The 26,565-nt window shown below is 42.5% G+C and overlaps 1 long non-coding RNA gene across 1 annotated transcript; it reads left to right on the top strand.

The window, feature by feature from the left end:
- The first annotated feature begins 4,766 nt into the window (after positions 1-4,766).
- LOC142436886 (uncharacterized) lies at positions 4,767-24,425 on the top strand. Its single transcript, XR_012782164.1, has 4 exons — positions 4,767-4,891; positions 5,186-5,229; positions 22,963-23,226; positions 23,593-24,425. It is a non-coding gene; the product is annotated as an uncharacterized LOC142436886 (long non-coding RNA).
- Positions 24,426-26,565: the final 2,140 nt, after the last annotated feature.

Genomic DNA, 26,565 nt, shown 5'->3' with positions numbered 1-26,565 from the left:
TCTTCTATCGCCTGTATTTCTCTATGAGTTTACTATAATCTTTAATTATTATCACTGTACAATTGTGCCTACCAGACCTGGGATGATTTGTGAGGCGCTGGCTACCCTGACAGCCATGGGAGAATACAGTCTTCTCCCTGAGGTCTTCACTCTAGCAATCATACAAACATCTGTGCAGATTTCATGTTTAATGTAGCTTTATGTCATTTCCATCAAAATACCCAGATGTTCTATTGAAATTAAAGACAATCTCTATCCTCACGATATTTAGGTAACAAGACCAGGCCTACCTGAATCTTTCCATACATCTGAACACATAGGGAAACAAGAGTATGTCATCCATAAAGCTCCTTGGCCCTATGATATTTCAGAATATTTAGAAAGGAGTAAAAATACTTTAACCCTATCTTCTAGATTTAGAGTTGGAATAAAAGGTTTCCTAACAATATGGTTATTGTGTGGTTAAAAGAAACCACAGAAATAAGAAAAAGTGCATTTATCCTCTCATGAGTTAGTACCGAGGGTGGGCATTGGGCTCAGTGTATTTTGAGAGGCGCCTGCTAACAGCGAGAGGCGTTTCCTGGACTTACACTGTCTTCCACATCTGTGGGTACCTCAGCAACATTCTTTTCTGGTACTGAGCTTTCAGACTCTTGGTCAGGAGTATTACCTGGAGTTGTCTCTGCAGGTTTCCTGCCATGGGCAGTAGAGCTACCATAGTGGTCAGCACAGCAGTTCTAGCTGACCAGGCACTGCAGTCCTTACCCAGACTCCTGTCTTCACTTCTATCTTCTCTTGGTCCAGAGCTGGTGGGTCCTTAGCATCCATGCAAGTCTGCTTTCTCCCTGAGACTGGTTTTCTGTCTGGACTCACACTGACTCTCACTCACCGTGAAAAGCTTTGGCCATAGAGAATGATACAAGTTGCGAACACTCTGAATTGGTTGCAGTGAAATGAAGTGAGATCGATTCATGTAGATATTTATATAGATATTGTTATGAGATATATGCCACAATAAAATATCAATCAAGAAAGACATTTGCCTGAAAGACAATCAAAGTATTAAACAGAGGTTAGGGTTCATTCTGTCCACAGAAATAGGAACCATACTTAAAGCAGATTTCTATTCAAAGTAATTCAAGCAAGAGAGTTATAGAGTTATTTATTCCATGTTAAGGAAGAAATTGTCAAGTGAGAATTCTTTTTATGGGTTTCTGTGATGCGTTTGGGAGGGAATTTTGCAGCTGTTGGTAATTGTTGAACACAATAATAATCTAATGCCATTTGTGTTAGTCTGGGTACATTAGATAAATGATCCACAGAAACTCATATGTATAAGAGAGTTTTATATAAAGGTTAAGTGCACATCAAGAAAACATCCTAACTCAGTGGTACCCAAGCCCACAACTCCAACATTAGCCCATATGCCCAACACCAATCCACAAAGTCTTCTTCCATCTCACAAAACATGCACAATGAGGCCGATGACAGGAAGAAAGCCAAGTAAGAGAATGTGTAAGCATCTCAGCACAGGCAGGGTCACCCCTCAGCTGTTCTAGCACTCAGGGCTTCATGGGGGTAGGTCCATGCAGCTTCTCTTAAGGGATGTTCTTGCAGGAAGTGAGCCTTGCCAGATGAAGCAGGGAACTGTCTAAGGCAGCTGCACCCTTGTCTGACCATCAGAAAACAAGTGACCCTAGAACTAGAAAGGCGAGGCTCACCAAGCCATTTATCCCTCGGCCCTTCAATTGACCCCATAAGTGTTTATGGGCCAGGTTGGCACAATAAACTATGTACCTCTCCATTGAATTATGTATGAGAAGAATGTTGAAAATATTATTTTGTAGCACATATATGATAAAAATAACTTAGAATATGACATAGTTTTCATTTTTTACTCACAATTAGAAACTGATGGAGAGTGTTGCTGGTACAACATTTCAAAAGACTAGCTAAAATATTCAATCAGAAAAGAGATTATGATATAAGCCAGAAATTTGAATTTATAAAAAGTGTTAGCAATGGAATAAATATTCTTTATTTAATATTTTATTTATTGTCTCACTTTTCCTCCAAAACTGTTTTATTGGGAGCAAATGTAGTTGTCATATCCATCCGTAGTTCAAGTGCATCAAGCAGTATTATACAACTGCTACCCCAATTAGCTTGAAAACATCATCTTCCTTTCTCAACTAGTGGCACCATCTCCCTTTATTCCACCACCACCACCACTCCACTGTAGTCACAGAAACCCTTATTCTACTTGCTGTCTCTTTATGTTAATCAATTCTGGCTTTCATCTACCATCAAAAAGAAAAACATATCGCTGAAATTCAAGAATGCTATCCCCCAATGACAAAATACATGAGATAAACTCCAATAAGAATTTAAATTGAGGAAGCAGGCAGTCCAAGTGCAGCCAGCAGCCCTTCCTCGGAATCCATAACAGACCTAGGTGTGCTTCGGATGTGTCAGTCTGGCTACTGCAATGTGAGGATCTTGTCAGTTGACTACCTTTCTCAGGATATTCTGGATCCAAAAGCACTCTTTAGTAGCTGGTGTCCTGCAACACGCCCTGTGGCTCATGCTGAACACGCAAACTGCTTGTCATATGCATGATATTGAATACAGCAAGAAACAACAAAAAACACCTACTCCCTGCCTTCAAGGAGATTTCAGCTCACAGCACAGCCTTATTTCTCTATGTTTGCTGTTCTTCAACTGCAGCACAAAGGAGGGATGCTTGCAAACCTCCCTCCCTGCACTGGCCACAGAGTGAAACCACTGGCTGTGAGGACTGCTGCCTACTCTGATGGTGAGCCGGCTCTGTCTCTTCTCTGTGAGCAAACTACTGTTGCACACAGAGCCTGTGTGTGAGCTGAGCTTTTGTCAGTGACTTACGACACTGGTTTAACAGAAATCAACAGTTATATGTGTGCAGTACACAAGAAGGGGAGTAATTCAACTTGAAGGGAGAATAAGGTTATTTTTATAAAAGAACCTTGTAAATTGAAGCACAATCAGGAAAAATATATTTAAAGGGAAAACCATTAACATGTTAATAAAGATTTTTAAAATAATATAAAAGATGTCACAGAAAAGGATGATATAATTAAAATGAGAATACGATATATGAAGTTTTGTGGAGACCAGGATGATGGAAAAAATAGAACAATTTTTAAAAATAGAACAATTCCTGATAATAATATGAAGTATGATTAAACACAATGCAGAATACACAGAAAACAAATTAATGGACATAAATAAACAAAACAAGATGCAAATTCAGAAATTCGATAACTATAAGCCATTGGCACCGTTGAATCCCGAATCACAGTGATTCTAGGACAGAGTAGAACTGCTCCGTAGGGTGTCAGACACTGTTAATCTTTTGGAGGAGCAAACAGCCTCATCTTTCTCGCTTGGAGGAGCTGGTGATTTCAAACTACTGACATTGAACTTTGCATCCCAATGTAAAATAGATAAAAAGATGGCAAAATGAAAACCTGTGCCAGGGGAGGCTAAGAGTTAAGTGAGAAAGCCCTAATTCCAACAGGAAATCCTCCCTGTCATCCATCTGTGCCTGTCTAAGGCTGGGTTCTCTGCGCCCCCTGCTGCCCAGTGTCTTCCCTGCAGGGGAAGTTTGTGTCTGGGCTCACACTGACTTCCCCTCACTGTGCTCCTTGCACAGTAATACGTAGCCGTGTCCTCAGCGGTCACGGAGCTCAGCTGCCGGGAGAACTGATTCTTCGATGTGTCTCTGGTGATGGAGAGTCGGCTTTGGAAGGACGGGTTATAACCTGTATTACCACCATAATCTATGCACCCCATCCACTGCAGCCCCTTCCCCGAGGTCTGGCGGATCCAGCTCCAACAGTAACCACTGCTTGTTATGGAGAAACCAGAGACAATGCAGGTGAGGGACAGCTTCTGGGAGGGCTTCACCAATCCTGGACCCGACTCCTGAAGCTGCACCTGGGACAGGACGCCTGCAAATTAAAAAAAAATATTCCATGTCAGTCACTTGAAGTCATAACTATCTCCATAGACCCAGGTCGGATATCTGAATCTCTCACCTTGGGGAACTGTCACCAGGCACAGCAGAACACACAGCAATAGCATCTTTAGACCACAGCTCTGTTTCCCAAGAGACCCACAGCCCTGTCTGAAGAGAACTGATAGTTTTCCCACCCCAAGGGTGAAATTGTACCCTAGTGCCTGAAAGATAATTTGCATATGAGGGAGTCCTGTCCTTATAAACAGAAAGTGATAGAGGCCAGGCCCCCCTTTATCTTCTGAGCCCATGGTACGGTAACTGTTTGAACTCATATGTTAAGCAGGGATCCTCAGTTCTTGCTTCAGCCCCATTAACACTTTGGCAGAGTTGGGGGGTTGGGTGTTTCCAGTTTGTTAGGAGGATGCACATCCACACCCAATGTACATGGTTCTATCTCAACCATGTCACCCATGCACTCCCTCTGCAAAGGGCCAAATTACTGGTGCCTCAGCCATTGTTATCTGAGTCTTTGCCGCTGGAGTTTCAGCCACAGGTGTGGGCCCTTTGGCGTGGACCGCCTCTCTCCTCTCTGGCTCCTCCCCAAGCCCCGCCCCAAGCCGGCCAGGCCCCGCCCACCCCCTCACCAGGCGCCTGTGCTGGCATCTCAGCAGAAATGGGCGGGGAAAGAGCTGCCTTGAGAGGAAGTGAAGGCAGACCCCTACCCCTCTCTGACCCCGCCAGCTCCTCCCACCCCGGGTCACGCCCAGACAGGGCCGGAAGTGGCGGTGTCTTATTCTGAACTGCAACTCACTGCAAGGATTCCACTGTCGGTACTCTGCTTGGGGTGCCAGAGAAGCGCCCACAGCCTGAGCACCCTGTTGCCGGCGCTCCCAGGTGGGAGGCTCTGGGCTCCGGGACATGTATGTGGGCGGAGGCTATTTTAGTCCAGCTGACTAGGGTGCAAGCGCCCTTTCTCTCCCCCAGGAACCCTGCCAGCGCTTCTCTTGGTGAGAGGTGGGCGGGTGTCCCTAAGGCCAGTCCTATTTCCCCGCTTTCGGATTGGGTGGGGTTCATGGTGGGAGTCCCTGTTGGAGAAAGGGGATCACGGCTGGGGTTTTGGGGTCCGGGTTCCCAGATTTGTTGCTTTGTGAGTTTCCTAACCCCCCTCCCTTGTTTCCTTCCACACAGCGATGCCTGCTCCCCGAGACTCCTTGCACCTCCTCAGCTCAAAGGTGAGCCCCGGGGTCTTGTTCTGCTGACCTCCCTCTGGACCCGATCAGAGTCTGTTCTAGGCACAAGATTTCTTGCTGAGTTCGTGACAGAAACGTCTTGCCTGGCTTTAAAATATTGGTCGCGGCCCTTTTTTTTCTTAACCCCCTGTTTAGAATTCTATCTATATATTACTATGGTTTTTTAAACCATTCCCATTTCCTTTCCTTGGTATTCTTTATTGCTTCTGTTGGGTTCAGTTTGTGAAGCACAGAAGGGGTGGATATCTGGAGATGAAATAACATGCGATGGTTTGTAAGGATGTCTGGGTGGGGTCGGGGTGGGTGGCTGGCGGAGTTGGGGACTAAGAATGAAGGATTGAGGGGACTGAACACTAGAACTGAAAGTGACTAATAAGCCTTTTTAAAGGCGATTGAATCATGGTGGGAAAATAGACAATATGAAATCGATTGTGGTAATGATTTTGCAGTGCTTAAGATGGCTGAACTATGGAATTGTGGGAATTTGTGGGATATGTGGATTCAGTGCCCCAAAAAGTGTTAAAGAAAAAAAGAAAGGTCTCCATCATAAAAGCAATCTAACTAAACTATGCACAGAAGAATCAAAAAAACAAACTGAAACAAAGAAACCAAAAAAAAGTAATGCTAAAGTACTTGACTTCTATTTTGGGGATGAAAATGGAAGTGACCCTGAAATGGGCCCTTGGGTTATGAACGTTGTGAGGCTGAAGGACAATTTACTTTACCAGAGTGCAGCGAGAGCTGGCCAGCCTGCCTGCAGGGCAACAGCAGGCACACAGTTACCAGGATGTCCCAGGCTTTGATGGTGGAGCAGTTTGGAATGTGCCAGTTGAGATGCCTGGTAGGCGATGAGCCCACAGTTGTCGATCAACGAGTGCACGATGTCCATGGCCCTGAATGAGATGCTGAAGTCCAAGGGGACTTACTGGAGCACCTTGTGCACATACACAAGAGTAAGCCTCTGCTGCTGCACTGGCATTTCTTACAGTGCTCCCTCTGAGCCTTAGCTAGAGTCTCCATGGACTTATCAGGGTCAAGTGGGTTGTTTGACTGGGACAGTACACCTGGCAAAGGTAATGTAGGTGTCTTAAGGTGAGCTGAGGGAGGACAGAAACCTCCCCTGGAGCAGAAGGGCTAAAGCTTGCTGGATCTTGATTTTCAGGAATCTAGACTGTGAAAGCAGGACCTCCAGATTCCTCTGACCTTTTGGGTTTTCAGCAGGAATTGCTGGAAAAGTTACCACAGGGATAACTGGCTTGTGGTGGCCAAGTGTTCATAGTGATGTCACTTTTTAATCCTTCAATGTTGGAATGATTTGATCTGATCTCCCCTGTAAGATGGGGGTGGAGAGAGAAGGGCTGGGTTAGAGGAGAGAGGAGGGAGGACAGAGGAGCGGAAGGAGGAGAAAGAGAGAGATTGGAGCAGCTTCCACACACCCTGATGGCCCCTAATCTGGATTCCCAGGCTGCCCCCTGCCCGACAAGGTGGGTATACCAGCCACTGAGTGGGGACTTAATTGTTTTTCTAGACACTACGTAGGTGGTCGACTGGTAGATCCTATTAGGAAAACACGTTGGAGATGCTCACATTGTGCACTGTGTGTCAGCATGCCAGTTGGATCCCTGGCCCACTGTCGGCGCTCTCCAACCCTGGGGTCCCCAGGCTCTCCCTCCTGTTCTCACAAACTTTTAAATAGTTGAGTTGGATTCCATTTTAGTTTCTTAGATCTTATCATTGTTTCAAAATGTTTCACAAAATGTCTATTTTCAATTCTATTATTTTACTTACGTGATTTTTGTGTGTACATATGTGCATGTGTGTGTACCATGCACACGTTTTTGTAGTATCCTTTTGGATCACCACTAAGGAGGTCGACCAGTAGTCTTGTTCGGAAATATGTGTGCTACCTGCCAAGTGCGTATATAAATCCGCTATTCCTGTTTGTGCCCATTTTAGCCCTGCAGCCGGGCTGGCCAGCTCACTATTCGCTAGCAAACAGCATCACCTCCTCCTCCTCTTGTGTTTTAGGAGGGTATCGGTGTGTTGGAAAGATGGTCAGCATCTTAATATATAAGAGTTAATAGTTTGGGAGTTGGAGATTAGCAGTTAATCACTAGGGATTTAAGTACCAAATTATTTTTGAGTGTTGAAATGTAGCCTACAACATTTTTACATTTACTAGCTATAGCATTTATCACCTATTTGGCATCTTTTTATATGAAATCATCAATTTATGATGAAGAAGGAATTTTCATTTGTTTCTGGAAGTTTTTCTTCCTTTTATTAATTCTTTTTTTCTGATTAATCTAGCTAGTACAATTTTTAATATGAGTGGTGGAAATGGACACGTATGTTTATGCTGATTCTGAGGTAGTGTGAATTTTTTCCTCTTCTACATGTGAAATTTGCAGTTTTTTCATGAATGTGTATTAGCATATTGGATTTGACCTATTTCATGTTAGATTTGTAGTTGTTTTTAACGTGAAAAGCTTTTGACTTTGTTTAGTATGTATTCTGTGTCTATTTAGATAATTGACTTTCCCCCCCATCAGTAGACATATCTGAGTGTTTATTTTCTTGTGTTAATTCAGTTCTGGGATGATTAGAATTAATCATGATACATACTTATTTTAATATATTATCTGTCTCAGTTTCCTGCTTTTAATGTAACTTTTTCATTCAGATCCCTTATCAACACTGGTCTACAGTTTTCTTAAAGTATCATTATCTGACATTGGTGTCAGGTTACTTCTGGTCTCATAGATGGTGTTACTAAGTACTCTCTCAAAACTATTGTTATGTTGGAACCCAATAAGTTGAACTTAAACAACAAAACAGTTAAAAAGAAAAGTGTTTATTCATCTTTTGTGAATACTCTGCCAAAATTTTTAGTTTTCATGTATCATACAGTTAGGCTGGAAGTTTCTCATGACATTTTATTTTGATTCAATTGATTATAGACATCCTAAACATACTGAAATCCAGTGAGTTAACTATTGTCAGTCTCTTGCTCTGCTAGATCTCTGATCTTCCAGCTGAACCCTCAGTGTACAGGACTACATGATTCACAGTTTCCTTGAAAGACAAATAGCTACTCAAAACTTAGTGACTTTGGTGTATGTGCTTGGCTGGGGAGCCAATGGGGCGAAGCTACCATCTGTGGGATTATGACTGAACGCCTCTAAGTCAGAATCCCGCCCAGGAGGAACGATACGGCAGCGCCGCGGAGCCTCGGTTGGCCTCGGATAGCTGGTGCTCTGCCGTCCCCGCCGGCAGGCGGGCCACGAGCGCATCCGCCTCGGCCGGCCACGCGCTTGCCCCCGCTGTGCTTCGGAACCGGGGTCTGGTACAGAGTGCCCCACGTCCCGGGAAACGGGTCGCGGCCGGAAAGGCGGCCGCCCCCTCGCCCGTCACGCACCGCACGTTCGTGGGGAGCCTGGTGCTAAACCATTCGTAGACGACCTGCTTCTGGGTCGGGGTTTTGTACATAGCAGAGCAGCTCCCTCGCTGAGATCTATTGAAAGTCAGCCCTCCACACAAGGGTTTGTAAAAAAAAAAAAAAAAAAAACTTAGTGACTGTGCTGCCCTTAGACTAGAGCTCATGTTTGTGAAAATACTCTGCCATCTGGCATGCTGTGAGGCCCTTAGAGAACTGCCTTCAGCTCACCAAAAGAATGGATTAATGAGGGGTAGGAATGCCTCAGTGATTTCGTTGTCACCTTGTTTGTTCCAATTTTATTAACTGAAGAAACCTCTTCCCTTTTTTAATGAGAGAAATAATACCTTATGTAAACACACACTAATGTCTTTGTGTTTGTGCTGGATGCATATTTGTGGATTCTGAGACTGTTATGTCAGCTGTCATTGAGTCAATTCGATTTCACAGGGACCCATTGCACAACAACAAAGCACTGCACTCTTCTGTGCCATCCTCACAATTGAGGATGAATCTATGTTTTTAAAATTGTAATTAATTTATTTATTTTAACTCATTTTATTAGGGGCTTATACAGCTTGTATTACAATCCATGCATACATCCATTGTGTTAAGCACATTTGTACATATGTTGCTATCAATTGTTTTTAAAAATTTTCTTTATACTTGAGCCCTTGGTATCAGCTCCTCGTTTTTTTCCTCCCTCATGAAGCCATGATAATTTATGTTTTTATTGCTTTTTCGTGTCTTATATTGACCGATGTCTCCCTTCCACCCCTTTTCTGTTGTCCATTCCTGAGAAGGAGTTATATGTAGATCATTGTGTTTATTTCCTCCTTCACCCCCCACCTACTACTTACCCCCCTGGTATTGCTACTCTGATTACCGGTCCTGCTGGGTTTTATCTGCCCTTGATTCCCTGTGTTTCTAGCTCTTATCGGTAACCATGTGCTTTCTCTAGTCTAGCCAGAATTGTATGGTAGGTTTGGGTTCATGATAGTGGGGCGGGGAGGGGGGGTGGGGGGGGAGGGAGCACTAAAGATGTAGAGAAAAGTTGTATGTTTCATTGGTGCTATACTGCACCCTAACTGGCTCTTCTCATCCTTTCACCTTTTCTGATAGGTTGGTTTATTGTGCCAACTTGGGCAATAGGAACATGGTATTAATAATGTTGCAGTTTGATTGGAGGGCAAATAGATAAATGGCTAGGCAAATCCTGCCTCTCTCTCTCTCTCTCTCTCTCTCTCTCTCTTGCTCCCTTCTGATCAGATCAGGGTGTGCCTGCTAGTTCTCTGCCCCAACTTGTGAGCTACACTAACAGTGGGACTGCCAACCTGTGGATCATGTCGCTAGAACTTGAGATTCCTTCGAGAAGTGGTTCATCATGTTGCTGGTTTATACATCACTTGAGCTTGGGACTGTTGGATCCTATTGTCTTGCTGACTGTTGATGACCTGACCTTCTGTTTGCTTCCTGTGTCCACACTACCTGCATTGCCCTACATAAGACTCACCTGTCTGCTTCCTTGACCTTGGACCCAGGGGCTCTCATGAGTTGAAGGATTTCCAGTATATTAAATGTTTCATGGAAGTGAGATGAACTGAGCACTTTGTACAGCCGTGTGGACTAATTAGCTGCTATATTCTTTTGTGCTTTATATGTCTATCCATTATATATAATACATAATAATATATAATGATTATATATATTATATAGAATGATTTTATATATCATGATTATATATAATATATATAATAGATGTATACAGCACATAAATATATATACATATATATGTATATATATTTACAAGTGTCCTGGTTTAGTTTATAAAATACCCTTCTGTAAGGGGGTGTCCACTTGCCTACAGATGGACTGTATGTCTCATTCCATACTCCCCCTCTTTGACATTGATAGGATTTTTTGTTTTGTGTCTCTGATGCCTGATCCCTGATCCTATTGATACCTCATGATCACACGGGTTTGTGTGCTTCTTCCATGTGGAGTTTGTTGCTTCTCAGCTAGATGACCTTTAGGACCCCAGATGCTATTATTTTGATAGGCAGACAGCATCAACTTTCTGCACCATTTTGTCTTAATTGATTGTGTCAGGAAGCTGAGCATCACAGAATGCCAGGTTATTAGAGCAAAGTCTCCTTTCATTGAGGGAGTACTGGAATAGAGGTCCAATGTCCGTCTGCTACCTTAATACTTAACATTTAAATATATGTACATAGATTTATTTCCATTTCATCATATATATTTAAATATGCAAATGACTGTATTTAGAAATTTATAAATGCCCTTTGTCTCCTAGTACTTTCCTCTATTTCCTTTTACTTTCCTCTTGTCCCACTATCATGTTTGGCATTCATCAGTTTTCAGTAATTCCTCTCATTACATTGCCCTTGATCACGCCCTACCAGGCATCCCAGAGTATCTTCGACATCGATTTTAGGATTTTAGATTACTTGTGTCCTTGACCCCAGGTTAACAACCACTTCCTTTCCCCCGCTTCCCCGTCTCCTGTATCCCCCCTCCCCCCCCCCCCCCCCCCGGACCATCAGCCCCATTGTTTTCTCCTCTGGTGTGTTTATCTTGCCTATCTTATCTAGATAGACATGCAAAGACAATAGTAAGCACAAACACAAGACAGAGCAAAACAAACAAAAAACAACTATAGGAGAAAAAGAGAAAAGACTAGAAATCGTCCCAGGTTTGTTTTTTGACCATTAAGAGTATTTTACTATCGGTTGAGTTTGATGTGGTACCATGCCTTGGCCACACACTCTATTTTTTTATTTCCCGGGCACTTCATTGCTTTGCTCCCCTTGCTGCTCTGTTGCATGCCCTTAGCATTTTGCCCCAGTGTGGTGGAGTCAGATCGAGCACATTTCCCACACTGTGCCACTAGTGTTGTCCCTCATAGTGCTATGGGTCATTGAGGGATGTTGTGTCTTGTGGTGTGGCTGGGCCTATGGTCCTCTCTGTGCATTGGCCAATTCGAGCAAGAATATCATGCTTGGGGTTTGGTGGGCCGTGATGTGAGGGTGAACAAATTGTCGCAGTCACTTTGTTAATCCATTTAGTAGAGGGATTCATGTTTTTCACTGCCCTTCGTCTTTTGCAAACAGAGTATCCTTTTCAAGGAATGATGTTTTCTGATAATATGTCCAAAGTATATAATATGAACTCTCACCATCCTTACCTCTAAGTAGCACTCTGTCATTACTTCTTCCAAGACAGACTTGTTTGTCCTTTGCCTGTCCATGGTAAGTGAGATATTCTTGACCAGAACCACAATTCTAATGCATTCATTGTTCCTCAGCCTTCCTTTGTCCATCTTTCAAATGCACATGAAATCAATTGACAATAGCATGTTTTGGTCAGGTGAACCGAGTCCTCGAGGTAATATCTTTTCCTTTCAATACTCTAAAGAGGCATAGTTCAGCAGATTTAGCTAATACAGTGTAACTATTGATCTCTGACTATTATTTTCAGTATTCAGGGTTTTTGTTTGGTCTTTTTTCCATAAGCTAACCAATTTTCTGGAAGGAGTTAAAATTTACTCAAGCTTTAGATTAAGAATTTTGATAAATGAGAGGCTGTCAGAGCCAGCCGACTAGTCAAACAGTCCTGAAAGGGGGAGTGATGATTAAGGAAAAAGGAGAGACAAAAAGTATTGGGAGGGCAACAGGGAATACTGAAGCCTGGAGTTTATTTTACATATTTTTTTTATCCATGCAGATACAACCGGGGTTAATTATCTCATTGTTAAGCAACTACATTTGATACATTTGCATACTTCCTTGTTCTTGTTTTTAAGTGTCTATTCTAAACATAAAGTCGCAGAAGAAATCAGCACACAATGATACATAGGTCATGAGAATTCTGTCCTTTCAAGGCTGAGTCTTAATGGCCTTCAACATCTCCCCCTTTTCTATTTACTGAAGGTGTCTTTACTCAAAATGTCGGCAACTGACTGTGCCTGTCTTAGGTTGTGGAGTCCTCAAATCACCCTTACCTGTCATCAGTCACAGTCCTGTTGGTGACTATGACCCGTCTTAGTTTGGGAAACTCAGACTCCATCTTACGCATCTCTGACTAACCAGCCTCCGTCTTACACCCCTGTTTGGGGAGGGGGCAAAGTGCACAGGTGTACTTCATGAAGCTGTGTTCTTAAGTCCAATAATTCAACCATAACCCTGTGCAGTATCATAGGGAGTATGCATGAGATCAACAATACACACACTCCTGCTCTGACTAGAGACATAAGCATGTGAGGTAGGCCTCTGAGATTTCCTAATGAAGGGAAAGCAACTCAAAAGTGCTGGAGCCAATCCTCAGCAAGTTTAGCGGCATCAAAATCAAGAGACTTAGCATATTTTATGGCTAATATTTTTTGATGGAGTTGTAATAAATCTAAAGACTCATTAGTATTGTGCTATATACCTTGAAGATGGTTCTTCACTTTAATCCAGCTATACTGACTGTTATTGTACTATTTAGGTGTAACACAGATCCATGTACGTACAGCATGGCACTGTAGACTAGACCTGGCCTTAAGCCCTTGCACCTCATCTCCTAAATACATGACTATGTCATAAAGAGCATTTACTTTTTGTTCTAACTTCCTGTCTATATCTTCTTGAGTACCCAACACAGTAGTCACATTTTTGGATAATTCATTTACACAGTGGGCAGTTTGTATGATTTGTGAAAGTACAATTGCTGCAGTAGTAGCAGTAGCACCTAAACTTAGTATATGTAAAATACTTGCTATAAGCAAACCTACAAAGCACATGGGTCTGGTTAATGCTTTTCAATCTCTTCTAATACCTGTAACCCTCTTTCTGAACACCAAGCCCCAGTAATATTCACTGGTAGCATAACAAAAGAAGATTGATACAAAATGGCGATGATAATATCTTCAGGGGACCAGGTAATAAAAGTAGACAAATTACAATTATTACAAGACATGTTAAACTTAGAATCATCATGATCTATAGTAATATTCCCTGCCAAAAGTACATAAGGCGATGGTACGCAGGCAGTAACGTTTCCCTGCGGTCTGGAGGAAGGGCCCATAAGCTTCGTGTCCACTAAAGCAGCCCCTATTTTCCACCATTGAATTTGTGGAAAACCCGAGTCTGACCACCAAAGTCCTACAGACAGCCCCCTTTCCCATTCAGCAGTGTTTTTTTTTTAGTATTGTCCTGGTTGCGAGACCAAGCTATGATATATAATTCCTTTGAGATATTATACCTGATGGGCTTGTCCGTGAGACACAATCTCTACAATATGCTTTTATTCTTTTGAGTCTCTAGTCCACAAGGGGAAAAAGACTGCGGAGTGGGTGAGATTACATTTCCTTCCCTTTGTACAGGGAGGCCATAAGTCATTAACTCACACCTTGATTTCCGGACCTTCCCAGACAGGAGGATGTAAGAAGGGTAAATCAGGAACAGAAGCCTATACTGCTCACTGAGCAATGTCCTCAGAAACACACCGAGGCAAATTACCATCCGCATGGTTTGCAAACCGCACCAACTCTTCAGGCAGCCACCGTGCTCCATCAGCATCCTGCGTAAAAACACAAACATGCCCTCGTCCCCATATTAATACCGGTTCGGGGCCAAGCCTTGAGGCAAAACAAGCCAATGAGATCTCTTCATAGGGTCTTTGAAGTTGGTGGAAGGGACGTTAAAGGCAAATCTTTTACAATCATTTGGATCCAAGGGCATGGTATAAAAACAATCTTTTAAATCTAAAATGATCTCATATGTATTGGCTGGAATAGCAGAGGGGGAAGGGAGCCCAGCCTGCAGGGCTCCCATAAGTTCCATAGTATTATTAACCCTCCTTTACTGTTTTTCCTTACAAAGCAGCTGCTGTCGCAAGCCCCTGAGTAAAGAAAGGTCCAATGTCCGAGCATAGTCTGATATATTCGGACATGTTGCCCTTTTTTCTAAAAGGTCTCAGCACTGCCTGGCATTTTCAAAAGCCAATTGTTTCCATTCTGTGAGGGCAAGTACCGCGATGGAAAGTGTATCTAATAAAGATTGAGTAAAAGGGTACTCGGGACATATTGGTCACAAGCAACCTTGAATTCTTTTAGCTGTTTGAAAGGAATAGGAGTATGATCTCTCATCAGATTACCCTGGGCATCCTGTCACTCAGTTACAGGGAACTGCATACTGAACTCCCCTATATCCTCTCCTTGTTTTGCTGCATGTGCGGCAGCACTAAGCATAGATCCTTTCCTGGAGCCCCAGTCACAACCAGTGCTGCAACTGGCAAGTCTTCTAGAAAAGGATTCCTTTCACTGAATGCACTCTGAAGCCTCTGAAATACCTTGGCCCCAGTAAGTTTTGGCACCCATTCATGGGACTCTATCTCAGACTGCTTTTCTATTAACTTGACTTGCATTTCCCTCATCTTTGCTGCTAATGATGCATAAGCTTCCTCCCAGCCTACCACCTTTGTTTAATCTGGGCAGGACTTCTGAGTATCTTGCACCAGGTTTTGATTCTCAGGTTGAAGTGCCTCGGAGGCAGCGAAAATACCCAAATCCTCATCATGATAATGTGCCACCTTGTCCTCTAAGGGCTCCACATCGCCTGGGTCAAGGGGTTCCTCATCCTTGCTTTCAAAGCCCTCCAGTTAACTTTTCAGTGACTTCAGTGGTTGAGGAGGAGGCAGAGGCGCAGAAGGAAGTTTACTTTCACTTTTGTTTGAGCATGCAAATTGGTGTTCAGGCTGGAGTCCCTCATGCCTATGGTACAGGCTATCCCTAACTAAATCCCATAAGCTAAACTTGTCTATGGGAACCTTCTATGTCCATTAGTGGTGTAGTGATCTTTTAACCATTTCCCTACTTTTTGCCAAGTTTCAATATTTACAGTCCCTTCCTCAGGAAACCAAGGACATACCTTAACCACAAAATCTAAAAACTTCTCTATTCTTTGGTAGCTTACTTTTGCTCCTCTAGCTTTTAACATGTCTTGAAAAATATTTACAAAAATCTGTTTGCTATTTCCTTGCCCCATTTTTCTCCCAATAGCTACTCACGTCACCACCAATCTCTTTGTGTACACCTTTGTAATCCACGGTGTCCTTCACTTTGTCCCCCGTTTTCAGTGTCCCTGGTTTGGGCGCCACTCTTGTCCAAGCCAGCCAATGAGTTGAACAGTCCTGAAAGAGGGAGTGAGACAGAATTTATTGGGAGGGCAATAGTGAATACTGAAGCCTCGCGTTTATTTTTCATACTCCTTTTAACCATGCAGAAACAACCTGGGGTTAATTATCTCATTGTTAAGCAAGCATATTTGATACACATAGCAACTCTTGTGACCTATTTTCCCAGAGCTTGCACACGTTCTTGTTCTTAACAGTCTGTTCTAAATGTAAACTCACAGAAGAAATCAGCAAACAGTGACACATAGGTCTTGAGACTTCTCAGCCGTTTCAAGGCTGAGTCTTTATGGCCTTCAACAAGGGTCCTAGAATCCAACCTTGTTCTTCAACCTGCCTGCCCCAGAGCTCTGAAATTGGAACCTGGACTTATAACATAGGGGAATGGTGAGCCTTATATTCCACATATGCATGATGAGTGGGTAGGAGAAATTTTATGAAATGTGTATTTCTCTAGTAGGCTGATTTGCAGATTAGTTTTATAGGGGCACTAACCTACACCTCTGTCAGATAACTGCCACTTCACACCTCCTTGCCTTAGAAACTCACTGGTGCTTGCAAAAGGCCAATGGTAATGATATCCAAGTAGCCACTCAGGCTAATGCCTCCCCACTTGATCGCAGCACAGCCTCTTCCCTCCACACTCATTTTGTCTTCCTACCCCTTCAGCCTCCTGGTGGAGCATGTTTTACAAGCTCATGCCCACACACTAGCTATCCACCCTCTTCCTAGAAGCCCAAGTCTATGGATGGGACATCCTAGAATACAAGTGAATAAGCCCTTTCCAACAGTTTGTGTTGTTTGTCATCAGTTGAACATTATTTAGAGAGCTTGAACCTCATGCTCTGGGCAAAGATGACGGAAGATAAGTTATCTCTTTCCTTGATCCATCTCATTTACCTTCAAGCTTCAGCCGTCACCTTGGCTCTTGGCATTACCCATTTACCTACAACTAGGCATTCTTTGAGTATAGCATGCATCCTTTTACAAAGGCTTTATCATTGCCATCTGTAAACACAAGAGCTGCAGAGAGGAGAAAATAAGCATCCCCCTTGGCCTGTTTCCTAGTTAAGGCTGTCTCTGCATTGACCAGCTCACCTCTAGGATTTGCTGTTCATGTCCCTCTGTCTCTTATTGTCCACTTCAAAAAGAAGTTTCACTGATTAGCACACTCTGCTGTGCATATTACTATGGGCCTCTAATGGATTCCCCCAGCCTAAGTCATTTCTTAACACTCAGTAGATTATTCAAGGAGATGCGAGCTCATAAAGTTTGATGAAGAGCCCAGATGAGTTGGAGTGAACACACACTAGCAGGAAACTCACAAAATGACATTTGTATTCTAACAGTCATATTAACATACACATGCATATTGTGAACAAATTAGCACATCTACTACAACTAACAAATCTTCATATAATACCCTCAGATTAATAAATACACATGCATTTACTTAAGAAAAACCACAAAGACACACTAAAATATACTAGAATTATAATAATAAAATAAATGCAGAACAGACTACAAGTTCTGTCACATTGTATAACATCTTAAGGCAATGTGCTAGCACACACAAAACACACAGACATAAAGTGCATACAAGAACATACACTGAGCTACAAGAATGTGGAGGTCTGTGGTAGGGACATTTTCTCTGCAGGTAGAGGAAATAGGTACCTAATTTAACTAATCCTTCTTAGGCTCCTCTACATTTCTCCCCTGAGGGCCCCTTTTATCTGTGGGCTTTCAGTGACCCCCTGAGCCCAGCCATATCCCTGTATTGGTGTTTGTGTCTGGGTTCCCACAACCTTTCCCTCTGTGTGTCCGACTCAGAAATACACGATCGTAACTACAGCAGTCACACTGCTAATTGAGGGAAAATCAGTTCCTGGTCATGTCTCTAGAGAAGGATATTCTGCTCTCAATAATATGTGGAGGCATAGCCACCCACAGAACTTGAAGGGAACCTGTGGGTGCCCTGTGCAGAATAGGACGTGTATAGCCCATGCACAAGGGGACATAGGGCACGAAGGGAGGTGAGTTCTGTGGAGGTACCTTGAGACTAAGCATAAAATGTGTCTTGTCTCCCTTTTCCCACTCTTGTATCAATATTCACAAGTACTGAATTAAACAAACAGCCTTTGGAGAAAAAAAAACGGACTCTAAAATCAGTCTGTGGTGGACAAGGGCAGACAGGAGCTGTGAATTAATAAAATGAATGAACTCAGAGAAGAAAGTCTCCGATTGGATGAATGGAGACAGGCGACTTGATATAGGATTGGGCTACTGGTGATAAGTTCTTGTAATATGTTGTCTGGAAAAATATATATACACACAAGCTAATAAAATGAGATCCTTTGCACAGCAGGGACTGTTGTCCCAGGGAAGGAGGGAATACAGGAGGGGTATTGAATGCAAGGCATAAAGAGCTTGATGAAGCAGATGATGTGAACAGAATTCATCCTAGATGCAGGAATTACCAATTATGTGGGAAATGTGGCGCGATTCAAGGGGAAAACGAAACAGAAACTAAGTTCAAAATCATCCTATCGTCACAGGGAGATTGGGTGAGTGTTTGAGAAAGATGTGAGGAGATGCACTGATTCCCTGAGGGATACCGAGAAGGAGAAGAATCCCCAGACACAACAGGAAGCCAGTGGTGAAGCTCCATCTGCACCTGCTCCTCGGTCTGAGACCTGTGCTCTGGGTCCTGAGGGCCCCTGCAGCCTAACCTCTTCCACTAGAGTACATTCGTGTCTTGGTTAACTCTGACTTCCCCTAACTGTATGCGTTGGTCTGGGTAGATTAGAGAAACAAATCCATAGACACACGCATATTGTGTATAAGAGATTTAATATAAAGGGCAATTGTACATTAAGAAAGCATCTCAACCCCAGTTAGGTCCAAGCCCATAAGTCCATAATTTGCACATATGTCGGATACCAATGTATAAATTCCTCTTCAGACTTATGAAGTACATGCAATGATCCAGAATGCAAGATGATCACAGGAAAGTGGGCAGAAAGTCTTTGGATCGAGTGGCATTGTAAGTTTCTCAGTGCTGACGGGGGCTCTACATGGATTCTCCAGCACCCAGGGCTTCATGAGGTAGATCCACATGGCTTCTACTCAGGGATGTCTCACAGGGGTCACCCTTGTCAGTAGGGTGTCTCCCAGGGATTAGAAAGAGTGTCTTCCCCTCAAAGATGGAATATGGGATTTCCCAGAATTCTCAGGAGATCGAGATGCCCACACATAGGCGTCATTGGCTATGACCCAATTGACAGACTCCAACCCTTCCCTCTTTATCCTCTCAAGTCCCAAATTTACACCAGATTATATAACTACCACACTGTTGAGTCTTTTGCACAGAATTACAGAGCTATGTCCTCGAATTTCAGATTGTCCATTTGAAGTTATAGTATATTCTTACTATTGTCTCTGGAGATGGTAAATTGGCCCTTCAGAGAATCTATGTGGCTTTTCCTACCAACACTATTAATGTATGAAACCCACTTCCGCCCATTCTCTGGGCCTAGGCAGACCCTCTGTGTATTATACACACAGACAGTGAATGCAGAGACAGCAGGGGAGAGTCTCAGAGAAGCCTCAGGCTGCCTAAAGTCTCCCTCAGATTCCATAGCTCCACCTCACACTGGACACCTGTAAACACACCGACATCCTGGTGATGAAAATCATAACATATTCACTGCCTCTCACTCACGCCCCCTCATACACACTTTATCTGCATCAAAGCACCATTTGAAATTCCAAAAAGGAAAATTGAGCTCAATACAGATTCCATGGTGACTTGATGTGTTCAGTCCTGAATGTTGGCACCTGGGAATTCCAGAGTTGGAGCACCTCTCCAAGAACTTCAGAGTTGGGACTTGGATGGTTTTCATCAGCAGGGGAGATGTCTATTTGCATACCTTTTGCCTATATAGTCATAAGTAATGTTGAATGACTTCTAAGAGAGTCACTCCAAGAGTAGCTAAGGATGTTCTAGATATCTTGGAGAGCTCTGCGTGTGGAGTTCATTATGCGATGGGCTGCTAAATGCAAGGTCAATCATTTTAAATCTCCAATGGCTGTGCAGGGGAAAGAATGCTCTCCACACCCATGAAGGTTTACAGACGCAGAAGCCTAGAAGGGCAGTCCTATTCTATCCTATAGGGTTGTTATGAGAAAGAATTGACTTAATGGAAATGTCAACCTACAGTTAGAGACACTTCCTTGAAATGTGCCCACCTCCTCCCCACCCCTCTGTGTGGTGCTTATTCTTTTCTTGATGCAGTTAAATATTCCCCGTAGAAATATATATTTAATCTGACACAAGCTTCCCTTGTCTAATTCTGTTTTAAATTATCTTTTGGAAAGGAAATTCATATGCTAAAAGTAAAACCCTCATCATCACCTTCTAGACCTTCCCTAATTGTCCACTAGAGCTGAATATGACAGTGGCTCCTGAGTTTTGCTCCTTCCCTGCAGGTTTGTCTTGCCTTAATCAAGCTTGCCTTCCCTTCACAAATCTTTTGCACACCAAGAATTTTAAGGTATCAAGTTACACTTAGATGTTCTTTAAATGCTGAAGATCTCTACATCTCCCAGAGAAGCCAATGCTGTTCGTGAATTTGCATAACACATCAGGACGTTTCCAGGGCATCTTCCTAAAACTAGAGGAAGTCTCCCATGGTTAAGGAGTTGATTTTGTTCTCCAAATCTAGGTATTATGCTTTACAATACTAATGCTTTCTTTTTTATTAAATACTTTTATTGGGGGCTCTTATGGCTCATATCACCATCCATGCATTCGTCCATTGTCAAGCTCATTTGTACATATGCTGCCATCATCATGTTGGAAGTGTTTGCTTTCTACCTGAGCCCTTGATATCAGCTCCTCATTTCCCCCCTCCCTCTCCCACTCTTCTTCCTTCATGAACCTTGATAAATTATAAATTTTTATTTTACATTTTCCACTGTCTCCCTTCACCCATTTTTCCATTGTTTGTCCCACTGGGAGGGAGTTATATGTCAGTCCTTGTGATTGATGCCCCCTTTCTACTCCCATCTTCCCATTATCCTCTTGGTATCTCTATTCTCATTATTGGCCCTGAGGGTTTTATCTGTCCTGGATTCCTTTTGTTGTGAGATCTTAGCTGTAGAAGTGTACATGCTCTGGTCTAGTCAGATTTGTAAGGTAGAATTGAGGTCATGATAGTGGGGGGAGAAGCATTAAAGAACTAGAGGAAAGTTGTCTGTTTCATTGGTGCTGTAGTACACTCTGACTGACTCTTCTCTTTCTTGTGACCCATATGTAAGGGGATTTCCAATTGTCTATAGATGGGCTTTGGGTCTCCACTGCACACACTTCTTCATTCACATGGATATGATTAAAAAAATTTTTTTTTGTTCTGGGTCTTTGATGCCTGATACATGATCACATGGACACTTCATGATCACACAGACTGGTGTGCTTCTTCCATTTTTGCTTCTCAACTACATGTCTGTTTGTTTATCTTCAAGCCAGTAAGACCAGAGCCACTATATCTTTTGATAGCAATGAACCATCAGCTTTCTTCACCACATTTGCTTATGCACCCAATTTGTCGACCGCCATCGTGTTGGGAAAGTGAGCATCACAGAATGCAGGGTTTTAGAACAAAGTGTTCTTACATTTGGGGAGTACTTGAGTTGAGGTCCAGTTTCCATCTTCAACCTTAATACCTAACATATCTATTTCCCTGCCATTACATATAAATATATTTACATAGGTATATGCCTATATTTAGACCTCTGTAAATGCCCTTTGCTTTCTAATTTTTCCTCCATTTCCTTTTACTTTCCTCTTGTCCCACTAACATGTTCAGTCTTAATTTGAGTTTCAGTAATTCCTCGCTCTGACTTTGCCCTCGATTAATCCCCACTAGGCATCCTATGCTTTCTCTCCAACGATTTTAGTTCATTTGTTGTTAACTTGACCTTGGGTTGGTTGATCCCCTCACCCCCACCTTCTATTCTCCCACCTCTCCTTCTCCCATGTCCCCCCGGGACCACTGGTCCTGTTTTTCCTTCTCTGAATTGTTTATCCAGTCTTCTATCTAGATCGACATGCAGAGACATTAATAAGAACAAAAACAAGGCAAAGCCAAACAAATCAACAGAGGAAGACAAAACCAACCGAACAAACAGAAATAACAACAAAAAGATAGCCAGTGACAAAACAAGAAATGCATATAAATCGTTGCAGGCTGGTTTTTGACTTTTAGGAATGCTTTCAAGTCGAGTCTGAAGGGGTGCTGTGTCACACTGTCCCCAACATCTAATTTTGGCATTCTCCGGGGACTTCATTGCTTTGCTTCCCTTGCGGTTGCATGCCCTTAGTATTTTGCCCCAATGTGATGGGGTCTGATCAGACACAAGTCCCACCCTGAGTCTCCAGTGTTGTCCCCCATAGTGATATGGTTCAGTTAGGGACATCATGTCTTGTGGTGTGACTGGCCCTATGATCCTCACTGTGCCTTATCTGCTATGAGCAGTAATATCGTCCTTGGGGATTAGTGGGTCAGGATGTGTTCTTCTCACACTCCTACCCTCTTTGCTTCTCCCGTGTGCTCTAATCACAGATGCACATGTCCCCAAGCTTCAGCTTCAGTTCTGTTCTCTGAATTGCCTTCTTTAGGTAGGGGTGGGGGGAAGGGAAGGGGGAGAGTCCACATAGTTGGGATTGGGGCAAGCGCCATTATATGATTTCTAATGACTATGAGACATTTTGATGCTTTATTAAGAATCTCAAAATGTCAGTTTCTCCAAGTTTCAAAAATACATGCAACTGTCAATTATTTCAGAAATGGTAAAATCAGGTTTGCTTTTGTTTTCTCTTCACAGGAGATATTTCGGCTGGGATTCACACACATATAGTTTCAACCTACAGTAACTGGTAAAAAAGAATTAGGATGGAGAGTAACTGATTGTGTTGAGAGAAGCACATGGAGGTCAGATTTTAACAGCCTAGAGAGATTATCGGTCCTTCTGGGATTGATTTCAACTTGTCCCAAGTGTGATTTCTTTCTCCCCTGTCTTCTCAGGAAGAACAAGGAATTTTAATTTTTAGGATCTTCCCTTCAGGAAAATAAGAGACATGAGAACTGTAGTTGCTGAAGTGTCCTTGAAGAGGTACTCCACGTGGGTGAACTGAGAAACTCCAGACACAAGAGGAAACAAACTTGGCATCCCCTGCACCTGCTCCTGTGGCAAAGATTGTGTCCCATGTACCCTGAGCTCCCTCTGCTGCCCAGTTAGTGTTGTGATGCTTGAGATGTTTGACCATTTAGCCTTCACTGTGTCTCCTGGTAAGTTTCCTACATTTACATGTCATTGTCCTCAGGTTTCAGATTGTTCAGTTAAAGTACACCCAGCTGGTTGAGCTGTTGTGGTTTCAATGTATCAATATGTGAAAACTGAGTTGTTGCTAAGACTCTCATCACAAGACTTCTTTGCCACCTAACACAGGTTGTGTTTCCCAGAACCTGATAGATCTAGAAACTTGATATCTGCAGACCTGAAAGTTAGACATAGCACTTTGAGACATTGCACATAGCTTTCCCAACTCATGACTGGTCTGTAGCAGCTCTACCTGAACAATCACACCTAGGAATAAAGGGGGGGATATAATTTAAAACCATTCTAAGATGAAAATCATTGTTTTTGACATGAAGGTGCTTACAGGGTAGGACATTCATGTCACCAGGAAGAATCCAGAAGGGTGTTACCTCCACAGGCATCTATGATCAACATGGTAAGGATGAAGACCTAAGAAGTCTGACTTTCATTTGTGACTTGGAGCTCTGTTACCATATTTTACTCTAGGTGATTCACGTGTGCTGTGCATGTGGAAGCAGAAGGAGGATGGTTCTGAGTAGGAGCAGCTGAGTAATGGCCTCTAGAGGGAATTTTTCTGACCTTTGTTCTGTGAGGTCAATCTCTACCCTTCATCATTTGCACTCACTATGGACAAACAATTTCTTCCTGAAAACCATGTGTAGATTTGTAGAAATGCAGACAGTTGGCCTGAGGTGTGAGCCATAACGAAGGGAATTCCTGGGGATACTATTTTTCTTGGAATGTTTCACTTTCTCTCTGGGCAGCCCAGTTCTACCCTTAGTACAAGGGTACCCCATGAAATGTGCAGGCTGTAGGGTTAAAGTGGGAGGTAAAATGATGAACATTTCTGAGAATTTGCTTCTCTTCAAAACAAAACAAATCACTTTTATTGGCACTTTTCAAGTTATCGTATAATTCAATACCTCAATCATATCAAGAAGAGTTGTACAATCTCTACCACAGTCAATTATGGAACAATTTTCCCCTCCATAATCATTATTCATGTAATATATTTCACATACTTGCAAAAATGTATGTAACAAAACTTTCACCAGTTCAACAACTTCTGCATGTGTAATTCAGTGCCACTGAGTATTCTTTTCATGTTGTACAACCATTATTTTAATCACCCTGCATATTTTTCCACCACCATTAAAATTAATTCACTATCCCCTAAGCAAAAACTCTTCCTCCTTCACACATGGTAACCATAGATCAAGTCCCCCCCTTTCTTTTGTAATGTTCCTGATATAACATTCAGATTTCCATACTTAAAACACTTCTAGAAAAGAGTTGTATATCCATTGTCAAATAAGCTTAATGCTCACTCGTGCCTCACAGATCCACTAATTACTCCCTAATTCCCCTCCCCCTTCCATATAAACCATTGCCTCAGTTATTGTCTCCATGCATCCACTTCTTTTTTGCTTCCAAACAGGGAGACAATAGCAAAAACAATTAAAAACCCAAAAAAGAAACATAAAGAAAAATAATAATAACATAAAGATACAAATTTAAGTAGAGTATAAAACAGAGAAGGCACCTACTTCTCTTTTCCTGTCCTCCTCTTCATCTGCCTCCTTGGTTGCTGTGGTAGTTGCATAATCTGTTGTCAATTTGAGACTTAAGAATGAAGGGGTGGAGTTTAGTCTGTCAGTGCGGGTGCAGTTTGATGACCTCATTTGGAGGCATTGAGGAGATAAATAGTTCCCTGGAGGCGGGACACAAGCTCATGCCCTGTGAGACATTCCTGTGAACAAGACACATGAAGCGACACTAGAGCACTGGAGCTGAAGGAGCCACGTGGAGACCCTTGACAGCATTGAGATGTTTCCGTCTCCACTGGATCCAAAAGAATTTCCACTCACTGGCATGTGGTCTTCCTGCATTCGACATCATTGTATATGTTGTGTGAGTCTGAAAAGAATTTATAGTCTGGTATTGGATATATGGGCTAATTTCAGACTTAGTGACTTCAACTGGACTGGGCAGGTATGCTTTCTTAATGTACAATTGCTCTTTGATATAAAGTTCTCTCTTGTACACATATGAATGTCTATGAATTTTTTCCCTAGTCAACCCAGAGTAACACAGTTGTGGAGTTTCACATGTTCACTTTCCAGGCACTAGGTAGAGGTGCCCATGGTTTATGACAAGATTTAGCTAGATCCATCCTCTAGGTGATCATATTCTGGGTACAAGATCTTAACATGGCTCTGTTCAATACTTACCTTCATTGAAAAATGAATGAAGATAAGGGCATTACAGCAAAGTGGGGTGAAAAAAAGCAGATGGTGCCAGGCTATCAATTATCTGGGGTCTAAAAGGCTTGTCTTCAAAGAAGCAGCCATCTAAGTCAGGTGTCAAGGAAGTCCACAATGAAGAAGCACACCAGCATGTGGGATCCAAAGATAGTGACAATTAAATTCAAATGTAATGAAGGAAAAAGTCCCAGAGCTCAAATGATGAACATCCATCTTGTCGAAGGGTAGGTGAACAGTGAGAACTCAAAATCCATCTGAAGAATATCTAGTCATATTAAACCTCTGGTACATCCCCTTGAAAAGGTTTACCATCAGACAGAGATGATTGTGAACTTGATCACAGTGGATCAGACCATGGCATAATATGACAATTGGTCAGTTGACCTACCTCTCGATCCAACCTGTACTTGCTCTAAGGTAAAGTATTTCCCACTTGTTCCATAACAGTATTTTTTTTGCTGAACATTAAAATATTGATGGTAGTCTTTCCTTTCTCATTCTTTATTTTCATTTTTATCTTTATATTATTATTATTTTCTTCTTGCAGCTTTATTTTAGTTTTGGTTTTGGTTGTTTCTATTGGGTTTCCAAAGTTGTAACGCACAGACACGGATCCCTAGAGACAATAACTGATGCAATGGTCTATAGGGCCCTAGGGGAGTAGAGGAGTAGCAAGGGTGAGGAAATTTTGGGAGCAAACAATGAATGTGGGAGGGGGAAAGAACATAAGAATTCATTATGATATATATGCATATATACATATATATTTTACAACACTGTAAACATTAAGTCAGTGAATATTTTTTTAACATTTTATTTTATTTTTTCAATCTTTATATTGGGGCTCATAAGGCTCTTATCACAATCTGTACATACATCAATTGAGCAAAGCACCCTTACTCATTCGTTGCACTCGTCATTCTCATAATTCACCTTCCACTTGGGTTCCTGGAATCAGCTCGGTTTCCCTTTTTTGCCCCTGTCCCCCTCCCTCCCAGATGCCACCCCTGGTCCCTTGATAGTTAATAAATAATTATTATATCT

Source organism: Tenrec ecaudatus, unplaced genomic scaffold, assembly GCF_050624435.1.
Source record: "Tenrec ecaudatus isolate mTenEca1 unplaced genomic scaffold, mTenEca1.hap1 Scaffold_755, whole genome shotgun sequence".
Lineage (NCBI taxonomy): Eukaryota > Metazoa > Chordata > Mammalia > Afrosoricida > Tenrecidae > Tenrec > Tenrec ecaudatus.
This window is presented reverse-complemented; position numbering and strand designations above follow the sequence as displayed.